The sequence below is a fragment of the Primulina eburnea genome, chromosome 1, assembly GCF_022965805.1.
Source record: "Primulina eburnea isolate SZY01 chromosome 1, ASM2296580v1, whole genome shotgun sequence".
Classification (NCBI taxonomy): Eukaryota; Viridiplantae; Streptophyta; class Magnoliopsida; order Lamiales; family Gesneriaceae; genus Primulina; species Primulina eburnea.
The window spans coordinates 21,026,873-21,050,990 of NC_133101.1; the positions used below are offsets into that span (position 1 = coordinate 21,026,873).

Here is a 24,118-nt window from a genome sequence, read left to right on the forward strand (position 1 = left end):
GAATGCTACTTTCATATGATTTTCAAGAGAACCTAAGTACCTTGGTCGAAATTCATTGCCGCTCTTCCAACCTTCTATGGAAGCCTCTTTCAGTGCTCGTATCAGAACCTATTCTTCACGTTCACTCCAACTATGTCTAGTCTTATTTTCTTTTTTTTGCTTTGCCAACACGACTCCCAGAAGTTGCTCCGCTTTCCATAATTACGACATTGCCGCTGTCGTTGTCCTATTCCTGATCTATAGGTGAAGCATGTCAAAATAATTCAATTACTTTCAACAAAATTTTATAAAACAAACAAGATCATTTTGGTGGAAATAATCAAAACAAAATAACATACAATGCAATTATGTTTTAAAGTTTAGAAATAAAATAGCATCAAATGCCACAAGTACATCTATTCAAAAGTTAATATGAAAGAAGTATAAAAACTAGAATGATTTTAGTTTAAATGGTTCCACATCGACATTGCAAGGCTCCCCCTCCATGTATCCTAATCATCTGATGATTCCAAGCTGTTGATGAAATCATCTTGTAACTCATGGCTCGGACTGGTTACCTCACCATTCACTTCCTCAATCGGATCATCAGACATTTCAGACCTGATGAAGTTATGCAACAACATACAAGTCATTATGATTATGTTTTGTGTTTTCAGTGGATAGAACGAGGGACTTCGAAGTATGACCAATCTTGTTTTCAACAAACTGAAGGCTCTTTCGATCACGTTTCGGGCTTGAGAGTGTCTCTAATTGAATAACTCCTTATAATTCTATGGACCAATTGCACGGTTTCCCCAAGCATCCCTATGATAGCGTACTCGCCTGTAAGGAGTCAAGAATCCCTCAACATTGGCATATCCATTGTCGCATAGGTAAAAACAACCTGAAAATAAGAAATTAGTTATTATGTCACGAGAATTATGTAAGCAACAAATTTAAGAAGCAAGAAATAACATTATTTATAAAGAATATTTAAAAATAAGTCTCATACTTCAAAATTAATAAAAAAATAAATTCAGATTACAAAAACTATTGGAACTTTCATTGTCTCGTCACGAGTCAATGCATCACGAAGAACTCTAGCATTTATTGTAGATCCCTCGCACCCCGTAAGTGCATATATGAACTTCATGTCATGGTCACAAACCCCAAGAACGTTCCTGCATCAGTACATTTTCTCGTTCTATATCGTGCCTTATCCATGGTAGGTACATGTATACCGACATACATTTTGTCCAATGCACCAAGACATCCTTGTACAATTTACCAATAATAAGTTTATATGAATATAACTATCAGAATCTTCATACATGCCTAATTCAAATGTTTATTTTAGACAAGTAGTTAAAAATTGTTTGAGGTTACCTGGAATCATTTCTATCATCGACAGTGGATGATGTAACTAGTAGTATATGATGTAACATGAGAATTGATCGGAGCATTTCATGAAAATGGGTGCTGATTGTATGTTCACTACGTACATAGTCAGGACCAACAAGACGATTTTTCTTGTGATGAGCCAATATAGACAGAAACATGGTGACCTTCTCTTCAATACGGACATATCTAGACTCGACTAGTCCTCCAACATGAGTTAGCAAGCAACACAATCGTGCAAATGCATTCCTATTCATTCGCAAGTTCACTACACATTGAACATCTCCTATTTCAATAATCATATGCAAATGGTTCATTTTCACATTTATTCTTTGTGTTATGTTGTACGAGACTATTGTTCTACGAGTCTCGTGAAGTGGTTTTGTACGTAACTTCAGTTGATGTCGCCTCAAAAGTAACAAAATCAAGAATGATCAACACATGGTATGGTGCAGCATCACAAAAAGTAGATAGTGCATACGCTTAATGGTCATCTTGCCAAAGACAAAAACTTGTGTGAGACGGTCTCACGGGCCGTATTTGTGAGACGGATCTCTTATTTGGATCATCTATGAAAAATTTTTACTTTTTATACTAAGAGTATTATCTTTTATTGTGAATATCGATAGGGCTGACCCGTCTCACAGATCTCATAGATTAAGATTCGTGAGACGATCTCATATGAGACTCACTCTTTTCCAAAATACTTCACAACAAATTATAATTTAAAAGTTGGTTAGCAATGCATTTTGAAATATCTAATAAATTTTAAATATTGTAAAAGAAGACAATATTAGAGATTTAACAATAAATTACTGGTTTATATTTACTTACTTCAAAATACGTAAAAAATTCCTTCAAAATAATTTTAAATACAATACCAAAATCAATACTGTATCGCTAACTTATTTAAAAAACACAAATTCAATTACTTTTAAATTAAATTAACACATATTATGTGTATTTCACGTTGTACTAAGCATGCGATTCAGATTTGGTAATGGTTTCTATTGAAATTAAATAAAAGAAATAGAAGAAAAAAAAAGCTCGAAAGAAAAATAATCTTACAAAAGCAAGATACAACAATAGCCTCAAACGTAGAAAAGGGAATCAGAAACCAAGACAAGATTGAAATCAACTATGTCAACCCAAACTAAAAAACAAACATCATTTTTCAAAAATCACAAATAGAAATAAATGTCATAAAAAATATAAATAAGAAAAATTTGAAATATAATAACATTCAATAGAAGACATTGAAAACATGAAAAGATTATGAATATGATCCTACAAAAATAACCCTTTACTTCAGCAGATCCATTTAAACTTTATAAACAAATATTTCATGAATTTCACTTTCTTACTGTAACAACTATTTAGATTATTTTTAACATTAATTTATTTTCTCATAAACAAATATTTCACTAACAATTTTTTCGCCGCATTAAGCATAATGAATTTCACAAAAATTGATAGAGAATTGCAAAAAGGCTTCTTACCAAAAATGAAATTAGATTGAGAGAGGTTATACCGAGACAATGAGCCTCAGATTTATGAAAATTTCGCAACTGATAGAAGAAAATATAACATAACAAAACTTAATTTTTACAACAACATATGCTAATAAGCGTTTTAAACAAAGATTTTAAACACTATTTACCTAATTTCTACAGATTTCTCCATAGAGAGAAAAATCCTAATGATGCCCCTTTCTTAGAACATCGTTTGTTTAAATGGAGGAGGATTTTTATGTTGGACTTTTTTTGGGGAAGGGGTATTATCGAAATTGCCTCATTGGATAGAAATAATGATTATTAGTATTGGAGTGAGGCATGGGTTTATGTTACCTTGTTTAATAAAGTCTAGTCATTTCTAAAGCACATTGGGTTGATTTAATAAACAATGTATCAAATAATGGATTATCATGAACAATAACCCACAATCCTAGAGAATCCATGGTACGAAACGAGGCCTAAGGGAGTATGGGGTGAAACTGAACCCGGTTAAGTGTATTTTCGTGGTCAATAGTGTGAAATTTCTAGGATTTATGGTGATCGAGAGGGGGATCGAGGTCAACCCGAAAAATGTGAGAGCTATTATGGAAATGGTTTCCCCTAAATTTGTTAGAAATGTGTTGCAGCTTACAGGGAGTATTGGTTCTTGTATCGATTCATCTTTAGTTCGGCATACCGAAATTATGATTTCTCTCATGTGACGAGGAAGGCCTAACATTTCGGTTGGTATAATAAGTGTGAACAAACCTTCCAAGATTTAAAGAGTCACCTAGTCGGTCTACAAGTCTTGGAGAAGCCCGAGCCCAGGGAAAGGTTTTGGGTATATCTGTCTGCAATTGAGCATGAAGTTAGCTCAGTACTAGTTCAGGAGGAAGGATCTTATCAAAAAACTGTTTATTATGTTAGTCATGCCCTCAAGATCCCCGAGTTGAGGTATACTGAGGTAGAGAAGGTGGCCTGACCCTGGTAATCACAACAAGGAAATTGAGACTCTACTTCATATCTCATCATATTATTGTCCTCACCAACAACTCATTTGTGTGGATCATGACCCATCCGGACAATGGAACTAGGGGAATATGATATTGAATACCAGAATGGAACTGATATCAAAGGTCAAGCCCTGTCAGACTTCCTAACCGAGATGGCTCACTTTGGGCAGGAAGAAGTATGAATAGTATTTGTGAATAGGGAATCTAATAAGGATGGAAGTGGTGCGGGAGTCATCTTGATCTTCCCATCCGAGGAGAAAATCAAGATAGTAGTAAAGTTGGATTTTCGCTTCTAACAATGAGGCATAGTATGAATTTGTTCTTATTAGTATGAGAGCTGCCCAGGAAATCAGAAAAACCCGGTTCATTATTTACTCGATCGAATTCACAGTCGGTCATACAACAAGTAAGGGAATCTTACGAAGCCCGAGAGGAAAGATAAATGGAGTACTTGAAAATTTTCCAGTAGTTATCTGAAAGTTTCATAGACAAGAGTGGGGAACAAATCACCCGGGAGGAAACTGCAGAGGTCAATGCCTTGGCCAAGATGAAAGCCTCCTTGGCCGAGGTAAAAGAACGAGTAATTCTATGTCATAGCGAGGTGATGTCCATAATAGAGTCCAGATCATCAGTTTCTCGAGAAGACACCTGGGGATGACTCCTATGCTGGAGTACATCTTGACCACCAGTTTACTCGAGGACGTGGGTCAAGCTCGAAAGATCAAGAGGCGGGCCTCCAAATTTGTGGTGTTGAAAGAGGAATTGTATCGGAGATCTTACCAAGGTCTTATCTTAAAATGTGTGACATGGGAGGATTCCAGGTACGTGCTCAGAGAGATCCATGAGAGGAGTCGCACAGACCATGTCAGGGACATTATGTTATCCCGGAAAGCTTTGTTGGTGGGATTTTGGTAGCCTACTATGAACTCGGATTTTGTCCGAGTGGTTCGATCTTGTGAAAGATGCTTGCAGCATGGCAAGTTCGACCACAACCCGACCTCAATCATGAGACCAATCCGAGCATATTTCCCATTTGATTAATGGGGCCTAGATATTATGGGCAATTTCCCTGTAGCATGAGCCCATAAGAACTTTCTGCTAGTAGCTATGGATTTTTTTTTTTTTAAAGGGTGGAGGATGAACCCATGGCGAGAATCACAGAAGAAGATATGTTAAAATTATCTTGGAAAAACATAGAGTGCCAGCTCGGGTTGCCAAGAAAGCTGGTATCTGAAAATGACTACAGTTTCAGGGACACAAAGTGACAACCTGGAGCTAAGAAATGAAGATTACACAGTCTTTCACCTCAGTTGCATATCCACAAGCTAACAGATAGACCGAGGTCACCGATCGCACCATTGTTCAGGCCCTTAGAGACAAACTATATGGAATCAGGAGAGATTGAGTCTAAGAAATATAAAGTGTTATGTGGACCTACAGAACTACCCCTTGTACTGCCATAGGGGAAACACTTTTTAGCTTGGTATATGGTATATGGTTCTGAGATAGTGCTACCAGTAGAGTGAGAACATACTTCAACCCGAGTATAAACTCACATCAATGGAATGATGAAGCCCACCCCTAGGAATTGGACCTCATTGAGGAGAAAATAGAGAGAGCTCCTATACGGATGGAAGCTTATCGAGCTCGGGTCATGAGAGCTTACAACAAATGAATTCGACCTCATAATTTTCAGGTTGGTGATCTGGTCTTAAAGAAATTTAATCCGGCAAGAGAAGTAGGAAATCTACAAGCTCGATAGAAAAACCCTTACAAAATGATCCTGAGAGTCAGCTCAGGAGATTTGTATCTGGAAGATGACCATGCTCGATCTCTTAAGAGGAGGCCATGAATTCTTTTAATTTAAAGATAAAGATATACTACTCTTAATTCTCGTATTTAGCATTTACCCTATGAATATCAATGTAATTCATTTGATCAATTTCAATATAAGTAATTTATTTAAGCCTGGGAGGTATGAGGCCTCAACATCTTATTTAAGCCAGGGAGGCATGAGACCCCGACATCTTGCTTAAGCCCGAAAGTTATGAGTGAAACGTCTGCTATTCGTTTTGCTTAAAAAATACTAGAAATTTTTTTCTAACTGATAATTTGGCCGACCGTTAAACAAATTATATAAAATAATTTGACACCATTTTAAAAATAAAAAAACCAACTAGTATTTGAAATCAAAGGAAATAGTTAAATCGTCAAACATTTTACCAAACCTAAAAGACAATAAATTTGAAAAGTATAACTCATACTAAACCTCTCAAAAACCTCTCAAAGCATAAATAAAGTCTTAAAAATCTTTAACGTAAATCATAAACTTAATTCATAAGTGCGGAAAAGTAGAAGCGCTGGTCCTTGACTTATGTGCATCTTCAGTACAGTCCAGTCAGGTCAACCATCAAGACCTCCCATAACATTATTATCGCAATCACCTACATCAATCACACCTAGTGAGTCTAAAGACTCAATACATCATATTCTTGATAACAAATAATATGTAATACAGATCACATACAACAGTGAAAAATACTGTAAGACCGTGTGTTTACCACTTTACCAAAAGTTATAGCTAGTAGTAATGGTGCAACTCAAATCTTTTAAACCGCACAACAGCATAAGCACCACGGTTCGATTTGTGAGGCCCAGGGCCGAAGAGGGCGGGGGGGTTATCGCCGGTGCCATGAGGTGGCACGGACAATGAGCGGCTCTTGGCAGGCTTCTAGGTGGAGGGAACATGAATGAACCGTTTTTACATCGGAAGGAGAGGGATTCCGAAATTGTTCAATGCAATGGACTGTACAGTTGAAAAGGGCTTAAAAAGATTTGATTGATACTACTCATATCACGAAGGTGCATCTTCTTTTCGGTAGCTCATCACATAAGAATTCTAAAGTTAAGCGTGCTTGACTTGGGGAAATTTTGGGATGGGTGACCTCCTGGGAAGTTTCCCAGCGTGCGTGTGAGTGAGGACATAAGCACGCTGGAAAGACCCGTCTTGATACAGTGTGGACAGTCATCGAATCAGGGGCGTTACAAGTGATATCAGAGCCGACCTCTCCGAGTACGGTGTGGTTCGGGGACGAACCAAGCGGAAGCTGGTGGGCATGTGAGGCTCGGGGCCGAAGAGGACGGGGGGTGATCATCGGTGCCATCAGGTGGCACGGACAATGAGCGGCTCCTGGCAGGCTTCTAGGTGGAGGGAACATAAATGAACCGTTCTTACACCGGAATGAGAGGGATTCGGAAACTGTTCAATGTAATGGACTGTACAGTTGAAGAGAGCTTAAAAAGATTTGATTGGTACTAGTCATATCACGAAGGTGCATCTTCTTTTCGGTAGCTCATCACATAAGAACTCTAAAGTTAAGCGTGCTTGACTTGGGCAATTTTGGGATGGGTGACCTCCTGAGAAGTTTCTCAGGGTGCGTGTGAGTGAGGACATAAGCACGCTAGAAAGACCCGTCTTGATACAGTGAGGACAGTCATCGAATCAGGGACGTTACACGATCACTCTACAAAGCAGGGACAATTATTGCCACCAACGATCTCTCTCTCAATAATTGTACTCCTTTCAATCAATGGGAATCGAACCCGTGACCTTGGCTCTGATACCAATTGTAGGACTAAGTGCTTATCGCTTTACCAAAAACTATAGCTAGTAGTAATGGTGCAACTCAAATCTTTTAAACCGCATAGCAGCACAAGCATCACGGTTCGATCGTTCTACCAAGCAGGGACAATTATTGCACCCAACAAATACTTATGTCTAAAATAACATTTTCATAATAATGCATAAACTTTAAACATAATCATTTTTATAAACATTTTCATATCAACGTATTCATCTTCATATTCGTGTTTGTTGAATTCAGATCGTGATTGTGACTCGTATTCGTATTTGTATTGTACGGTGGATCCATCTATAAAAACCACAGTACTGGGCGGGGTGGGGGGGGGGGGGGGCACCAGCAACACTCTCGCCGGTCAACTGGGCCTTGGCCAACGTATTAACATGTTAACGTATTCGTATCCGTATCAAAGGAAATACGATCGTCTGGCTCCCACTAGGATCATAACCATCACGATATCTCCAACATATGATTGGATTAGTCACAATCCCTTCACGTCCTTCAAGATTTCTTATTTCCATCAATTAATAAAAACATGCATATAATATCATTTTTCTTTTAAACCAAGCATGCAACATATCTTTTAAATGTCCATAATTAAACCATAAAAATCCATGAACATTTAAAAATCTTAATTTAACATATAAAATTTCATAAACATTTGATACAATCATTTTAGCATATAAAACAAGATTCAGGACAATGTCATGACGTTTACTAATTTTGGGTGTAAAATTACCGTTTTGTCCCTACACGTAAAACTTCACGTTTTTGACTTTTTTCTTAATTTCATTGACTCTAACATGTGCCAAATAGTTATTTAAGTCTAAATTAAATTTCTCAAGATTTAATTTAGCTTAAATCTATAATTATTCATTTTTAATGCGTTTTAATCCCCAAAAATTTCAACCTTTAATATAACATTCCTAAATTTAAAAGTTAGACTTTTAATACCATCACTCGACCCCTGTAAGCCATGTTTTGATTTAATTTCCACTAGAAAACCCTAGCCGAGCCCAAACTAGGAACCCACGAGCCATCTTCAATTTTTCTCGAGCCCAGCTCGAACCACGATGAGCCAAACCCGAGCCAACCCTTGTATAGACCTACTTGACCCTTAACACCCTTAGGAACCAAAACAAACCAAACCCAAAACCGAAGCCCCCGACCATGCACACCAGCTGGCCGAGAACTCCAACTTTGGCAAGGACTCTTGTTTACTCTCCTAGGATCTAGCCAACCCAACCATCCCTAAACCAGCCCCTGGAACACCCTCCTAGGACCCTAGAGAGTTGACATAGCCCAGTCCACAGCCCCCTGACTGAGCCAACCAACCCCTGCAATTCTGTGCACCATGCGCATCCCTTGATGACTCTCGATGGAGTCCTAGCTTGCTAGGACTCCTCCCTAGCCGTTATGTATGAGTCCTAGCATGTCTAGGACTCTTCCCTCGACTCAACCACGGCCCTGGCTAGACCTGGCCCCAAGCCAAGACCAAGCCGAGCCCCCATGATCATAACCGAGCCCCTATGATCTCATATGACAGAAGGTGGTTCCATCTTGTTTCGATTATGTTTTGCAGTGTGTGTGTGAGTTCTTAGGACCCTTAAACTCCTGTAAATCAGTGCTTGATCAAGTCCAAATCATGGCAGCCCCTTTTGATCATATTAAACATGATTTTGAAACGAAACCTAAGGTTTAAAAATCCATGTTCATATAAAAACGAAATAAATAACATGTCACTTGTTTTTTTCATACAAAACACGCTTAAATTCATATTATGTTGTGATAGATGTTTGAAGGAAATAAATATGCATGGCTTTACGTATTTAACGCACGAATTCTCGTTGACGATTACGAAGAACGACGACAAGAACCCTAGGCTAAATTCTCCTTGAAACTTTCGACTTTTCCCTTCAAAATATTGTATGTGTGTGTCGTGTAATTGAGTTGTAGTCCGATGGTGTGTGTGTGGCCGTGAGGTATGAGCGTTTGGGCTGGAGTTAGAACATTAAATATTTAATTAAGTTGCTAATAAGTCTTAAGCCCACTAAGTAGGTAAATTAGGTCCATTAGTGCTTAATTCAAATAATAAAATAAGTTTGTTTAAATAAGTTTGTGAATTTATTAGCCGGGTTGTCAAAACGTTCTTATTTTTGTTGAAAAACCAACACCGATAAAATTTACGTCTCAGCGTATAAAATCACCTCAAAAACCCCTTATTTTCAAAAATATGAAAAAGCATAAATCATATTATAAATAATTAAAAAAAATATTTAATAAAAACATTTTCTATTTTTCAGTCATCGGTCTCTGTTCCTCGATCGCAACTCGAATACCCCTTAAAAACACATTTTAATACATGTAAGTAGAAAAACTACTAAAACATTACATAAAAATGTCACACAATCAGTTTAGCAATTAAAATCATTTAATTACTCATTTTTCATATTTCTTAGATCGGCATGCAGTTGGATTACGTCGTCTTAATTTTGGACCTTACAATGTGTTGGGTGCAATAATTGTCCTTGCTTGGATCGAACCGTGGTGCTTGAGCTGCTATGCGGTTTAACCATTACTACTAGCTATAGCTTTTGGTAAAGCGGCAAGCGCTCGGTCCTACAATTGGTATCAGAGCCAAGGTCACGGGTTCAATTCCCATTGATTGCAAGGAGTGCAATTATTGGGAGGGAGATTGTTGGGTGCAATAATTATCTTTCCTTGGTAGAGCGATCGAACCGTAGTGCTTGAGCTGCTATGCGGTTTAAAAGATTTGAGTTGCACCATTACTACTAGCTATAGCTTTTGATAAAGCGGTAAGCGCTCGGTATTACACAATGAGACCCCAACATCTTACTTAATCTCGAAGTACATGAAGCGTGGACGCTTGAGGCCCCGATATATTATTTAAGCCTAAGAGTCACGAGACTTTGGCGTCTTATTTAAGCCTAAGAAATATGAGTCCCTGACATCTTCTTTAAGCCTGAGAGGCATTAGGCCCCGAAAACTTATTTAAGCTCGGAAGACATGAGGCTCGGATATATTATTTAAACCTGGAACCCCGTCTTGGTTATAAGTCTGGGTCCCAAAGATTCTTGTTGTTCGGGTCAGGCACATTAATTTTATGATCAATTGCCACTAAATGCTCTACACATTTTAAAGATTGTTTGAGTACTCAATCATTGATCTGTTGCCTAGGTTATACCAGCCCATCCTAGAGGACTAATTACTTTTCAACACTTAAAACTGTTTATGATTTTTAAGATTGTTTGAATCCTCAATCACTGATTGATCTGGTGCCCAGGTTATACTATCATGTCCAAAGCACCCGATTACTTTTCAACAATGAGAAATTTTTACGATTGTTAAGATTATTTGAATACTCAGTCATTAATAGGGTTGGAAAGAAGTCGGATGCCATGTTTATATCAATCCATCCTAGAGGGCCATTTATCTATTGACACTTAGAGGATTTTCCTTATACGATATGTATTGATCAGCCCAGCCTGTAAAGATTATGGGCCATTTGGCTGAATCGACATGAGTCTCGACCCATACCCATGCATGAGACCAACACTTTAGGAATCTAGGTACTTAAGCATGGAGGTCCTGAGTTCAAGTGTTGGGGTATGCGAAAGAAACCATTTCTCATGGGTGAGATGTCCTATGAGTGACGGTGCATGGGCATGAGCTAGGGTTCAAGCTGGACCATCCTAACGAACTGTGACCAATAGTGGAGCATGGGTATGGACCGAGGCCCATGTTGGTTCAACCTAATGGTTCACGATCGTTACACAGTCAACTTAAGGAAAAGAAAATTAAGGGTATTGTCTATGAAAAAAATTGTGACTTTTTTTAATAATAAAGACCAGTACGAAGATTGGCTGGAGGCTTGGAATTAAAAAAACATATTTACCAGCTCCATATCCTTAGGCTTGGCATCCTCGGCGTCCTTCACCCTCGTAACTTCAGCAACCTCTTCCGGGAGGTAGTCAATGGCCTTGTCAAAATTAAGGAAGTTTTCCCTCTCGTTGGATTGAGACCAGCCTCCTCAAACTGCTCCCTGCTTTCTGGAAGGGTAGTCACTGTAGCATCTACTCGGACTGTTGAAGCACTGACCTCATACTTGGCCTCCCAAGCCCACACTTTGGAGGCTTCAAGTACTTTTTTTCAGCCTCCATCCTTACCTAGGAGCTTTCTGCTATTGCCTGGGCCGTCTCTAAATCAGCTTAGGCAACACCAGTTGTTGATAGGACACCACCCATCTATTATTTGCTCATGTATACCCCTGGCCCTTGGTAACTCAGCCTGGAGTTGGGCATAAAGTTCCCCCGTGGCTCGGGTTCAATCTGTATCTAGTTGGGCTAAGGAAACATCATCCTCATATGAATATATCAGGATCTAGATGCCCTGCACAAGCACAAAAAATGCTAGCAAATTATTTTAGGGAAAACAAAGGGAATAGAAGGATAAAGGACTTACCGAGAAGGCCCTGATGGTGCCCTCATAGAAATTGCTATCAGAGCCTAGGCTCAGACGATAGGTAGGCTCACCTGGGGATGTCAGGCTCTTCAGTATTCTGACTCATTCAGAGGGAACACTGTAAGGTTCAAAATTATGACGACGTAATCCAACTGCATGCAAATCTAGGAAATATGAAAAATGAGTAATTAAATGATTTTAATTGTTAAACTGATTATGTGACACGTTTATGTAATGTTTTTGTAGTTTTTCTACTTATATGTATTAAAATGTATTTTTAAGAGTTATTCGAGTTGCGATCGAGCAACGGAGACCGAGGGATGAAAAATAAAAAATGTTTTTATTGTTTTTTTTTCAATTATTTAAAATATGAGTGATGCTTTTTCATATTTTTTACAATAAGGGGTTTGGAGGTGATTTTTTACGTCGGGACGTAAATTTTATCGGTGTTGGTTTTTCAACAAAAATACGAACGTTTTGGGCAACCCGGATAATAAATTCAAAAAATTATTTAAACAAAATAATTTTTATATTTAATTAAAAACTAATGGGCATAATTAAACCCCACTAATGGGCCTAATCTTGTTCAATGATTTATTTAAAGTATATAATATACAAACACACCCGATTAAACCCCAACCCCAACCCCACGCCTCACTCTCCTAGCAAATCAAAAACTCTCTCCATCACAACCTACACGGCACACACCAAGAGAAATAAGGAGGAACTTTCGAATATTTCGAAGAAAAATCAAGCCAAAGTCGTTCGTCGTCGTTCTTCACAATCGTCTACGTATATTCATGCATAAAATACGCAAAGGCACGCATATTTCTTTCCTTCAAACATCTATCACACCATTATATGAATTTAATCATGTTTTGTATGAAAACAAGGACGTTTTTATTTATTTTCGTTTTTACATGAACATGAATTTTTAAAGCATAATTTTGATCCAAATTCTCGTGGTTTACGTGCATAAAGGAGGCTCCCATGATTAGGAATTGATCAAGCATTGTTTTACATGAGTTTAGAGTCCTAAAAACACACCAAAACGCCGCACAACAACAGAACACACAAGCTGGAACCAAAATCTGGTATAGGTTGATCTTATGGCTTGATTTTATGGGATTGAGGACTTGGCTGGGTTTGGCTGGGACCAGGGCCTAGCCAGGATCGTGTATGAGTCAGGGTGGAGTCCTAGCCACGCTAGGACTGGAACACCAGAAGCTGAGAGGAGTCCTAGCCAACAGGGACTCCTACCTGAGATCCATCAAGCACGCACAGGGCTGCGCAGGCTTGCAGGGAATAAAGGGCTCGGCCAGGGTTCCCAGGGCTGGGCTAGGGTGACTCCTTAAGGTCCTAGGTGGGTGCAAAACAGGCTGGTTCAAGGGCTGGGCCGATGGCTAGAGTCCTAGGCACACAAACATAGAGCCCATGCATAATAGGAGTTCTCGGCGTTGCTTGCAGCTGGAGTTGGGGCTTCGGTTTCGAGCTAGGGCCATGGTCAGGGGGTCATGTCGATCCAATATGGTCCATAGAATGGCTAGGAAGGGATTGGCTTGGGGTGGCTCGAGCTTGGCTCGATGGAATCACAAGTTGGCTCAAGGGTTAACAAGCATGTTCAAACCTAGGGTTTTCTTTGTAAGAATAAATTGAAACACGGCTCACGAAGGTCGAGTCATGGTTCATGAGGGCCAAATAATTATTAAAATTATATGTTTAAAATTTAGGAGTTTTATTTTAAAGTTTGAAATGATTCGGGATTAAAACACATTAAGAACGAATAATTAAACATTATTTTAAAAGTCTATTATTTAAGCTAAATAAAATTGTGGGAATTTTAATGTAAGCTTAAATAATTATTTGGAACATGTTAGATTCAATGAAATTAATAAAAAAAATTAAAAACGTGAAATTTTACGTCTAGGGGTAAAATGGTAATTTTACACGCGAAAATTAGTAAACATCATGGCAGTGCTCTGATTTCTGCTTTGTAAATATTCATGGATATGTATATGTTAAAATATTATTTTTAAAAGGTTTATGGATTTCATTATTTAACATGGACATTTAAAAGACATGTTGCATGCTTGGTTTAAAAGAAAAACGTTATATGCATGTTTAAATTTTATAAAGTGATGAGAATATGAAACATTGAAGGAAATGAAGAATTTGTGAATAATACGATGATATGTTAGAAATATCGTGATGGTTATGGTCCCAGTGGGAGCCTGATGATCGCGTTTCCTTGGATAAGAATATGTATACGATGATATATTAATACGTAAGGCCAAATGCTTAGTTGACCGGTGAGAGTGTTGCTGATGTCTCTGCCGCCCAGTACTGTGGTTACATGTAGACTAATCCATCGCCCAACACGTAGACGTAGATGAACACGAAATTAACAATTAGCGATCTGAATTCAACGAAAAGGAAAAAGGAGCACGTATATGTTGATGATAATATGTATATGAATATGTTGAGGATGATATGAAAATGTTCATGTTTTGAAGTGTAGGCATGTCATGAAAATGTTATTTTTACGTAAAAGTATTTTCACTGTTGTTTGACGTTTAAAACGTATTATTTGGTATCAAGAATATTATGTGTTGAGTCTTTAAACTAACTTGTGATTATGCAGGTGAATATGATGATAATGTTGAGGGAGGCTTGGATGTCTGATTTGACTGGACTAGAGGTGCACATGACCCGAGGATCAGTGCTTCAACTTTTCCGCACTTATGATTTTACGTTTACGATTTACGTTAAAGAATTTTAAGACTATTTATTTATGCTCTTTGAGAGATTTTTGAGAGGTTTAGTATGGGCTATATTTTTCAAATTTATTGTTTTTTAGATTTGGTAAAACGTTGGACGACTTTACGATTGGAACTATTCCTTTGCTTTTCAAATGTTAGTTGGTTGTTTTATTTTAAAAATGGTGTCCATCTATTTGAAAGTATATATATGTATATTTTGAATTATGGAGTTTAAGGAGGAAAAAAAAACTCAAGTACTTTTTAAGTAAAACGAATAGCAGACGTTTCAAACACCATCAAATAATATGTTTCCCTGGGCCGCGTGGGGACTTGATGGGTGGAGCCTTGTAACTACAAGAAATAATTTTTATTTTATTTTTTGTAAACTAAATCTCAAAATATATTTAAATGTATGCATCCGATAACAGCTGTCAATCACACATTTTAAAATGAAAGTATTCCATGACTGGTAAAAATACTGCAGTTAAAAATAAGAGTAATCGTCAAACTCTAAACTGTCATTTGAAAATAACTCAAAGGAGAATCATGCAAAACTCCTCACAAACCATCGACATGTAATGTAAGGTCCAGAAAATTTAAATTTACGTAACCCGAATGTATGCAATATAGGGTTTTTTTTAAAAAAAATTATGTGTTTATTGATTTTTATGCATTACATGCATGATTATTGCATGGGTAGGGTTATGTCATGATTATTTGTAAATTTACATGCATTAGGGCTTTTAAGTTGTATTTCGCGCTCGAGCGAAGAACGGAGATCGGTGATATTCAGGAAAACATTTTAATTGAATAATTATTTTTAGTTATTTAATATGAGGTGTTTTTAAGTATGATTTTTGAAAATTGGGCTTTGGTGAGTATTTTTACTCGCCGGATTAGAGAAGAGAAGTCCAATTTGGAGCAGATGATGTCTAAGTTCATCTCATCAACCGAGACTAGACTACAAATTCAGGATGCATCAATAAAAGGGCTTGAAAATCAGATTGGGCAATTATCGAAGATGATAGCAAGTAGAGAGCCAAGCACCTTGCCAAGTAACTCCGAGACTAATCCAAAAGAGCAAAGTGAAGGCCATTGAGTTGAAGAGTGGGAAACTTTTAGAGTCGACAGAAAAAGAAAAAAAAATCAAGTGCCGGATGAACAGACCGCGACATCTAAAGGTAAGTCTTCTAACACTAAACCAGCACACACTGCAAAATCTAAAATTGTTATACTTCCTCCTTTCCCTGCAGCACTGAAAAAAGCAAGACTTGATGCACAATTCGGTAAGTTTTTGAGGTATTTAAAAAATTGCATATCAATATTCCTTTTGCCGATGCTTTGATGCAAATGCCTAGTTATGCTAAATTTTTGAAGGACATATTAGCTAATAAGAGGAAGTTGGAGGATCACATGACGGTGAACTTAACTGAAAATTGCTCTGCTTTGGTGCAAAACAAAATCCCACCGAAACTAAAAGACCCGGGGAGTTTTTATATTCCTTGCATGATTGGTGATGTTGTTTTTCACAAAGATTGTGTGATCTTGGTGCAAGTATTAATCTTATGCCTTTGTCTGTGTTTAGGAAACTTGGGTTGGGGGAACCTAAGCCAACGAGGATGTCTTTACAGCTGGCAAACAGATCTGTCAAGTATCCACGGGGAGTTATTGAGGATGTGCTAGTGAAAGTAGATAAGTTTATTTTTCATGCTGATTTCGTGGTGCTCGACATGGAGGAGGATATGGAGATGCCATTGATTTTGGGGAGACCATTCCTTGCGACTGGCAAGGCCCTGATTGATGTTCAAGAAGGGAAGTTGAGATTGAGAGTGGGCGAGGAAGAGATTACTTTTGATGTTTTTAATGCACTTAAGCACACACTGCATTCTGATAGTTGTTATAGAATTGATGCTTTTGATGCTTTTGTGTCTAACTATGTGCAGAATGCTCTTAGGGACCCTTTGGAGGCCACTCTCACTACTGAAATGAGAGAAGATGAATTGGATGCAGTGAAAGCCGAAATAGTGACATACCTCAATGCCAACCAGCCATGGAAGAGGCCAATAAGGATGAGATTAGAGGATTTGGGAGATCGAAGAGACCTGCTCCCGCAGAAGTCAAGCTTGGAGGAGCCACCGATGCTTGAGCTAAAACCATTGCCTCCACACCTAAAGTACATATACCTAGGTGAGAATAACACTTTACCTGTCATAATTTCTGCTGCTTGGACAGATGTGATGGAGGACAAACCGTTGGAAGTTTTGAAAGCACACAAGAGTGCTTTTGCGTGGAAGGTGGCGGATATCAAATGAATCAATCCATCAGTCTGCATGCAAAAGATCTTGATGGAAGATAAGTACTCACCTCTTGTGCAACCTCAAAGAAGATTAAATCCAAAGATACAAGAGGTAGTAAAAGCTGAAACTATCAAACTCCTTGATGCAGGTATTATCTATCCTATATCTGATAGTGCATGGGTAAGTCCTGTTCAATGTGTGCCGAAAAAAGGTGGGATTACTGTGATCACAAATGAACAAAATGAATTAATACCCACTAGGACAATTACAGGATGGCGTGTGTGAATTGATTATAGGAAATTAAATGATTCTACCCGTAAAGATCTCTTTCCACTGCCTTTCATTGATCAAATACTTGAGAGATTAGCGGGTCATGAGTTCTATTATTTTTTGGATGGGTATTCAGGGTATAACCAAATTATGATTGCGCCTGAGGACCAAGAGAAAACCACTTTCACTTGTCCTTATGACACTTTTTCTTTTAGACGGATGCCCTTTGGTGTGTGTAATGTCCCTGCCACTTTTCAACGATGCATGACCGCTATATTTCATGACATGATAGAAACCTTTCTTGAAATTTTTATGGATGACTTCTCGATTTTTGGCTCTTATTTTGATGACTGTTTGGAGAATTTGAAGGTGGTATTGATGAGATGTGAGGAGACGAATTTGGTGCTGAATTGGGAAAAATGTCATTTTATGGGACAAGAAGGAATAGTATTGGGGCACAAGATATCAGGGCATGGAATGAAGGTGGATAAGGAAAAAGTTGAAGTTATCAAGAACTTACCACCTCCGGCATCCATTAAGGGAGTTAAAAGATTTCTAGGCCATGCCGGTTTTTATCGGCATTTTATCAAAAAAATTTCTAAAGTTGCCAAACCTCTATCTTCCTTACTTATGAAAGATGTTCCCTTTGATTTTAATTCTGACTGTTTACAGGCATACGAGAATTTGAAGGAGCGCTTGGTCACGGCTCCTGTCTTGATGGCACCAGATTGGGATTTACCCTTCGAGGTCATGTGCGATGCAAGTGATACTGCGGTGGGAGCTGTGCTTGGCCAGCGGCAAAACAAGGTATTTCACACAATTTACTACGCAAGTAAGACCTTAGATGAGGCTCAACTGAATTATGCGACAACTGAAAAGGAATTAATTGCAGTAGTATTTTCTCTTGACAAATTTCACTCATATCTTGTTTTGTCCAAAGTCATTGTTTACACCGACCAATCTGCACTTAAGTATTTTCTTGCTAAGAAAAGATGCAAAGCCACGCCTACTTCGGTGGATTTTATTATCACAAGAATTTGATTTAGAAATAAAAGATAAGAAGGGTGTTGAGAATGTGGTGGCAGATCACTTGTCTAGACTGGAGCTTATTAGTAATGACTGTGTAGATCATGCCATTAATGATTGGTTTCTTGATGAGCAACTATTTGAGGTGAGACACTTTCATTGGTATGCAAATTTTGCTACTTTTCTTGTCACAGGCACACCGCCACCCAATCTATCGTTTCATCAACGTAAGAAATTCTTTTCTGACGTGAAACATTATTTTTGGGAGGAACCATTTTTGTTTAAGATCTGTGCAGATTCTATGATCAGACGGTGTGTTGCAGAGGATGAATTTAGTCAAATACTTAACCATTGCCATGACTGTGAGGTAGGTGGTCATTTTGGACCAACAAAGACGGCGTCTAAGGTACTTGGATATGGTTTTTATTGACCAACCATTTTTAAAGATGCTCGTTATTATGTGCTAGCATGTGATAGATGCCAACAGACAAGTAACATCTCTAACCGTCATGAAATACCATTGAATAATATCATTGAGTGTGAAGTTTTTGATGTGTGGGGGATAGACTTCATGGGACCGTTCCCCAGTTCGTTCACGAAAAAGTATATTTTGGTGGCGGTTGACTATGTGTCTAAGTGGGTAGAGGCAGAAGCATTTTCCACTAATGATGCTCAAGTGGTCCTGAAATTTTTAAAGAAAAATATTTTTAACAGGTTTGGGACACCACGAGCAATCATTAGTGATGGTGGCACCCATTTTTGCAACAAACTATTTGAAAAACTTTTGAGCAAATATGGTGTGACGCATAAGATATCTACTCCCTATCACCCCCAGACGAGTGGTCAAGTGGAAGTGTCTAACCGGGAGATTAAGCGGATTCTGGAAAAAGTGGTAGGTGTTAGTAGGAAAGACTGGTCAGTGAGGTTAGACGATGCTCTTTGGGCATATAGGACAGCTTTTAAAACACCTATAGACACTACACCATATAGATTACTGTTTGGTAAAGCATGTCATCTATCTGTAGAGTTAAAGCATCGTGCATATTGGGCAACAAAAGCATTAAACTTTAACTTTACTGATGCAGGTGAACGACGTCACCTTCAACTGGATCAGTTGGAAGAGTTCCGGAATCTGGCATACGATCTTTCACTGTCATACAAAGAAAATACAAAGAAAGCTCATGATAAACGGATCATCGAAAGAGAATTCAAAGAAGGTGAAAATGTCCTGCTTTACAACTACCGGTTGCGACTGTTTCCCGGAAAATTGAAGTCGCGATGGTCTGGTCCATTCGTGATTTCTAAAGTTTACCCATCGGGAGCTGTAGAATTTCACGACGGAAAGGATGGGACATTTACGGTCAATGTCCAGCGCCTGAAGCACTACATGGGTGGCACAATTGAGCTGCAACTTGGAATCACCCGGTTCCAAGACAATCCGAACTGAAACTTACCGACAGTCCAGCTCTCGAATATAAATTGAGAACTACCTCTCGTTCCCTTATCTTGCATTTAATTCGATTTTTAGTTTGTGTTCTTATTATTTTATTTTAAAAAAAAGAGAGAAAAATTTGAAGAGCCGTGAAGGTTCCGCCCGGGCGGATGTAAAGCGCGCTCCTTTTCAAAAAAAAATTCAAAAAGCCGTGAGTTTTCCGCCCGGGCGGATATTTATGTCCGCCCGGCGCGGGTCTTTTTCAGAAAAAATTTTTAAGGCCGAGAGTTATCCGCCCGGGCGGATCGCGCAGATTTAAAAATCTGCACTTCTTTCCTTTCTCCCCCATTCGAAACCCTCGCCTCCATATTCCAAATTCCGTCCCTCCTCTCTAAATCTCATGCAAATTACTTGTTTGTGTGCAAATTACAGGTACCGTCTTGCATCATCACCTTTCCCAAGCGTCAAGATTTAATTTTTCCGGTCAAGAAAGGAATTTTTCTGGCCACATCTAAAACCTCCGGCCACCTCTGCGAATTCCGGCCGCCGCCGCCTCTTCTCCGGCTGCCTCTGCAGTTCCTGACCACCACCAAGTTCCGGCAAATACCCTCCTACTCCGGGCTTATTGTCTTCAGAAATTATCGTCAACGATGGCATAAAAAAAGGCTCGGGTAAGTCACACCGCTTCTTCATCTTCATCGTGTAATCCTCAGTTATTCGTGAATGATACCGCTAGGGAACGTTATGATTTCGCTAAAATACATAGAGCTCCACTTCGTGAACGTGGTTTCCAGCTTGTGCAATACATATATATTATAAATCAAATTGAGAATAGAAGCTGGGGAAAATTTTGTCGCCAACCGCAAGCCGAGGTGGTACCAGTGGTGAGGGAATTTTATTCCAATGCAGCTGCGAGGAGCGATTGTAAGGCGTTTCTGAGAGGAAAGTTGTTCGATTTTAGTTCAGCGGAGATTAATAGGGTGCTTGAGACACCGGCGGCGGATGACTCGGTGTATGTGGCATGGGCAGCGGAACACAACTTGGACTTAATGATGCAGAGAATCTGCTATCCGGGGTCTCCGTGGAAGACACCTGGCTCGCAAACTTGTTTTGCAGAGAAATATTTGCTTGTCCCGGCTGCGATGTGGTATGCATTTCTGGACACACGTTTGATGCCAGTCGGGCACACTAGTGAAGTCCAGAGGGAGAGGGGGCTGCTGCTTTATGCATTGATCACTCACATGCCACTCAATGTGGGCAGGATAATCCATTCGCAGATGCAGCTGAGCATTCATAATCCGAATGTGGCATTGTTCTTCTCCCACATTATCACAGAGCAATGTGCGGGCGCTGGGGTCATTTTTCAGGATGACGATGAGTGGTTGCCACCGACCAAGGCCCTCGATGACGCTAGCTGGATACAGAAAATAGCAGTGCGGCAGAAGGCTTTACCGCAGTTTGGTCCCATCTGAGACAGTTTTACTTTTGATCCTGTACCACATCAGTCCCCACCACCGGTCCCGCGACCTCGACGTCGCCTTCTTCAGGACCGGATGGACGAGTTTACTACCTTTGCGGACCATCAATTACAGTGGCAGGCTGTGAGTAAGACGTATCAGATGGCTACTGATGCCATGCTTCGCCTATCCCTGAGCCACAGCGGTGTCGACCCAGCCCTTCTCCCACCACCCATGCCAGCTTTCCCGCCGCCGTTCCATTTTCATTACGCCGATGCACAAGAGCCGGACGCTGGCATCGTTCCCCCGGAGGCGCACGAGGAGGAGGATCAGTGAGAGGGGAGTCACTTCTATCCCTTCTTTTCTTTATCGCATTTCGTTTCGTTCAGTTTATTTATTTTCGTTTATCTTGCATGTTTAGGGTATACTGAATTCATTTTGTTATGCCTATCTGTCTTTTTTTCTATCGTCTGCTGCATTGGGGACACTGCTCGACTTTAGTATTGGGGGGTGGATGGGTGTTGTGTCGTCTTTGTCGTGTTGGTGCTTTGCTCGTATTGTTCGTTGGCATGTAGTTTTAGTTGTTTTGCATATGTTTGTGTGTCAGCCGACAGTACTCGATATAGTACTTGTTAGCCAAGGATGATTAAGAAATGATGAGACATCTGTCGTGTATTTGCACACCTTTAGCACATACTGGGGTAAAGACATGTAGTTTTATTTAAAACGTTGAACTCTCTTGGAACAAATGTTAGAACTAGAAGCATGCATGATAAGATGGGTAAAATTTAAAACTAAAGTGGGGAACGAAGATGTTTGAAGGCGTAAATTGAGCATGACTATATTCTCTCGAATCGAGGTAGTTATCACCAGTGGAAAAAAATATATATATTAAAAAATATAAATGGAGATGTAAGGTGTGGGGGAGCCGAATAAAGGAATGAAATCCTATTCCTGGCTGAAGTTGGAGATGTAAGGTGTTGAAGAACCGAATAAAGGAATGCAATCCTATTCCTGGCTAAAAATATAAAACACATGGATTTGAATCTGAGATGAAAGGTTCTAATATAGTCCTTTTATTACTGTATTCCAATTCAGTAAAAAAAAAATGATGATAGAAAAATGGGCGCTGCTGGTGATTACTGAGGGCAGAGGAATAAAGGAGAGTACGATTTACACTAACAGACTGATTTAAATCTCTGACAATGGTTGAGAATGGACCCCTCTGTCATTTATGATGCTAGGACTAACGACACACACATACACGTTCAGGTTTTATTTGAAACAATGTCTAGACCAAAGGAAGTGCGAAGAATTGTGCGTTTACATTGATCGACAAGGGATTATGTTGAGTTTCGCAGAGACTAGTTGATGACTATGAATTCACTGTCGAGCTACTTTGTGTCATATTCTAGTTTGTTTTTTTCTGTCACCTGTTTTGCTCGAGGGAGAGCAAAATGTTAGTATTGGGGGGTTGATATAGGTGGATTTTACTTGTTTTTCACATCATGTTTTGTCCCATTCTGTTGCATTTATAGTTTAGATTGCATGCATTTTGTCACATTTTAGTTTATATTATGTTTTATTATTAATCATATGTCTCGGTGTGAAAATGCAGGAGATTCATGCAAAAATGAAGAAAAAAGGAATTAGTTGCGAAAGCCATCCGCCCGGGCGCTCCAAGGTGTGATAAAAATTCGAGATTTGCGAGAATCATCCGCCCGGGCGGAAACTTATGTCCGCCCGGGCGCGCCAAAGAAGAAAGAAAAGATAAAATCTGCGCAAGCCATCCGCCCAGGCGGAAACTTATGTCCTTCCGGGCGCGTCTGTAATTTTGGAAAAAATTTTGGACGATTCCTTTCCTTATTTTCTTAAGGTGGATGATATGGTAGGTGGTGGAGGCACGAAATTAGGGATTTTTCTTGATCATTATTCAGCAGCCAAGGAGCCAAGGAAGGGAGTACGCGCTTGGATTGAAGATTCGAAGATTTCCGAGCACCGTTCTTCGAGTTTTTCATCAAATCTATTATTTCTAATTTAGTTTCTATCTTTTAACAATTGTTTTGCTGATTTCAATCATGAATTCTAGTAGCTAAACTTTATTATTTGTTGGGATTTAAGGGGATCATATCCTAAACTTTGATCTAATTAATTTATATTTCGATTGTTGCATTATTCTTGATTATACTACTGTGTTATCGTGTTGTGAGAGCGTAGCTAACTTTGACAATGTTTTTATATTGCGAGTGAGTTCGAGAGAATAACTTGTGATAGGAACAAGTAGTATAATCCGTGGATCCACAATTTACATAGATATATGAAATTGGATACGCGCCGATAGTCATAGTCCTAAGGATCGAAAACTAAGGGATTCCATAAATGCAATTCATTCTTGATAAATAATTAAAGACATTTAGTTACTTCATTGAGTAGAATTAGTTTGGCATAGCTCGAGAGAGTGTGTTCCATTGAATAGGAAATCTTGTCGGAAGCATACAAACATTATCGAATGAATTAATAAATTAACGAGGGGTAGGTGAACCGATATTCCCAACAAATTCATTTCTCATTGAATTTTAATCAACTATTTTAGATATTATATTTCATTATCTAATACTTGAATCATTTTATTTGCATGTTTATTTGAGTATAGTAGCAATAAAACAATCAACCAATTTTCGTTGCTAAAGATTTAATAACTGAAAATAATAATTGTCAAATACAGTCTTCAGTGGGACGATACTCGTACTCACGTACATTATATTATTACTTGACATCGTGCACTTGCGATTAAGTTTTGAGCATACAAAATCATATTTTTATTGAGGATTCCACAGTGCAAGTTTTGCTCGATCACTGTGCAAGAAATTC

General features: G+C 38.8%; 1 long non-coding RNA gene across 1 annotated transcript in view; it reads right to left on the reverse strand.

Moving 5' to 3' along the window:
* Positions 1-330: 330 nt before the first annotated feature.
* The window catches only part of LOC140829120 (uncharacterized), a 43,848-nt gene continuing 20,060 nt past the window's right edge, over positions 331-24,118 (reverse strand). The window contains exon 2 of the long non-coding RNA XR_012117393.1: positions 331-883. This is a non-coding gene — a long non-coding RNA (uncharacterized lncRNA). The remainder of the gene's footprint in view (positions 884-24,118) is intronic.